Source organism: Cebus imitator, unplaced genomic scaffold (assembly GCF_001604975.1).
Source record: "Cebus imitator isolate Cc_AM_T3 unplaced genomic scaffold, Cebus_imitator-1.0 Scaffold221, whole genome shotgun sequence".
NCBI classification, from domain to species: Eukaryota; Metazoa; Chordata; class Mammalia; order Primates; family Cebidae; genus Cebus; species Cebus imitator.
Window position 1 is genome coordinate 1,165,950 of NW_016107536.1, and position 2,762 is coordinate 1,168,711.

At 43.1% G+C, this 2,762-nt stretch overlaps 1 pseudogene; it reads left to right on the top strand.

The window, feature by feature from the left end:
* Nucleotides 1-1,019: 1,019 nt before the first annotated feature.
* LOC108318572 lies at nucleotides 1,020-2,428 on the top strand (annotated as a pseudogene).
* Nucleotides 2,429-2,762: the final 334 nt, after the last annotated feature.

The following is a 2,762-nucleotide window of genomic DNA, read 5'->3' on the forward strand; positions in this document are numbered from 1 at the left end:
CTGTGAGATCTGGTATCTCACTGTCCAGATCAACAGGAAGCAGGTGGTTGACTAGACAATCATGACTGCTGTGAGATCTGGTATCTCACTGTCCTGTCAACAGGAAGCAGGTGGTTGACTAGACAATCATGACTGCTGTGGGACCTGGTATCTCACTGTCCAGACGCAGTGATCTCAGGAAGTTTCAGCTCCTGGATACTATCTGGGAGAACTGTTGGCTGGTTTCCTGGAAAGGAAACTCAGATAAGAAAAATGTAACTTTTTCAAGTTTTAAGACAGAGGATTGGCAGGGCAGAGTGACTCATGCCTGTAATCCCAGCCCTTTGTGAATCAAGGCCAAACACCCAATAAGGACAATAGGAGTTTCCAGAACTCAGATAAGAAAAGTTTCTTTTTTGTGTTTTTTGTTTTTTGGGGGTTTTTTGAGATGGAGTTTTGCTCTTTCACCAGGCTGGAGGGCAGTGGCATGATCTTGGCTCACTGCAATCTCCGTCTCCCAGATTCAAGTGATTCCCCCACTTCAGCCTCCTGAGTAGCTGGACTACAGGTGCGAGCCACCACACCCAGCTAATTTTCTGTATTTTAGTAGAGACCAGGTTTCAATATGGTGAAACCCCATCTCTGCTAAAAATACAAAAAAATTAGCTGGGTGTGATGGTATGCGCCTGTAATTCCAGGATGGTCTCCATCTCCTGACTTCATGATCCACCCTCCTCGGCCTCCCAAAAAGCCGTGATTACAGGCATGAACCACCTCTCCCGGCCAATTTTCTCAAGTTTTAAGACGGAGGATTGGTGGGGCAGAGCGACTTATGCCTGTAATCCCAGCACTTTGTGTCAAGGTAGGAGGATTGCTTGAGCAATCCACTTTTCTTCAGTAACCAAAGACCTGATAAAGGACAATACGAAGCATGGAAAATTATTCTGAAAAGCCATAACATTTTTGTTCCCAAAGCAGATTTCCTGTTTCCATAAGAAGGTCTTTGGAGTGAAAGCCTGTGAGGACGGACATACTTAAACATGAATTCTGTAATCTTGCAAATCTTGCACCGGGCAATCGCCTGTCCCAATTGCATGAACTGCTTGCTAGACCCAGTCACAGTAGACTGTGGACACACCTTTTGCAGGCCCTGTTTGTATGTCAGCTGGCCGGACATCCCAGCTCCTGCTCAGTGCTCTATATGCAAGACGGAGATACGGTGGAGAGAACTTAGAACTAACACTGCTTTGAAGAACATGGCTTCCTGTGTCAGAAAAGCCAGCCTCTGGCATTTCCTGAGCTCTGAGGAGCAAAGGTGTGGGATTCACAGGAAGACAAAGAAGGTATTCTGAGAAGTGAACAAGAGCTTACTCTGTTTGCTGTGCCCCAACTCTCAGGAGCACCAGGATCACACACAGACACTGTCCCGTTGACCAGGCTGCTGAGGAATGCGAGGATTATGTGAGTTTAAGGATAGGAGCAATCAGAGCTCAATATCAGAAGATGCCGGCGTTTCTCCATGAAGAAGGGCAACATTATTTGGAGAGGCTGCAAAAAAACGGCGAGGACATTTTTCAGCGACTCAATGAAAGCAAAGCCAGAATGAAACGTTCGAGGGAGATGTTAAGAGGAATGTATGAGGAGCTGAAGGAAATGGGCTATAAACCAGATGGGGGACTACTTCAGGCTTTTGGAGACATATTATACAGGTGTGAATTCCTGCTGCTGCAAGTACCCAAGCCTGTGAATCTGGAGCTCAGTACAGGGCCCATCACTGGACTGGTGGACAAGCTTCGTGGATTCGAAGTTGATATTACTCTGCATCCTGAAAGAGCCAATAGTCATATCTTCCTGCATGGAGATTTGAGAAGCATGAATGTTGGGTGTGACCCTCAAGATGATCCCCATATCACTGCAGCACCTGGATGTTTTCTTTCATGGGATGCTCAGACTTTCACATTTGGAAAATATTACTGGCAGGTTCATGTGGGGGCCTCTTGCAATTGGGCTTTTGGAGTCTGTAACAATTATTGGAAAGAGAAGAGACACAATGACAAGATAGATGAAGAGAAGGGACTCTTTCTTCTTGGATATGTTAAGGAGGATGTTCACTGCAGTCTCTTTACCACTTCCCCACTTATGGTACAATACGTTCCAAGACCGACCAACCAAGTAGGAGTATTCCTGAATTGTGAAGATAGAACCGTGAGCTTTGTTGATGTTGACCAAAGTTCGCTTATACACACGATCACTAATTGCTCCTTCTCACCTCCTCTCAGGCCTGTCCATTGCTGTAGTCACTTCTGAACAGAGACAAATCACAAATGTGCCCCCATGCTATGGGAACAACTTTATCTCAGGAAGCTCTCTTTTTGTGCCTCATCAAAGAGGACAAATAATTTATATTTAATGTCTTTAGTTGCCTTCTAATGTCAAAAAGCTGAATATTATTTCTGTTGAACGAAAACACTAAAACAATGTACATTTGATTTTATTCAGTCATTTTTGGAAAATCATTACCCATGGTGCATGGCATAGAATATATTCTGTTTTTTTTTTTTTATTATTTCTGAATGTCAAGTCACAGAGTGAAATAATAGATGACAGAGGTGTCTAAAGTTAAAATCAATGGAAGAAAGTAGAGATACTGTGCTTAAGAAAAATACTTGGATAAAGACTCAATGGTAGCCTGGAAAAAAAAAATAGGTAAAACAAGACCTTTCATAGTTTTTTTTCTAATTAAAGAAAAAAGAAAACCCATTTTGTCCTTTTTTTTTTTTTTT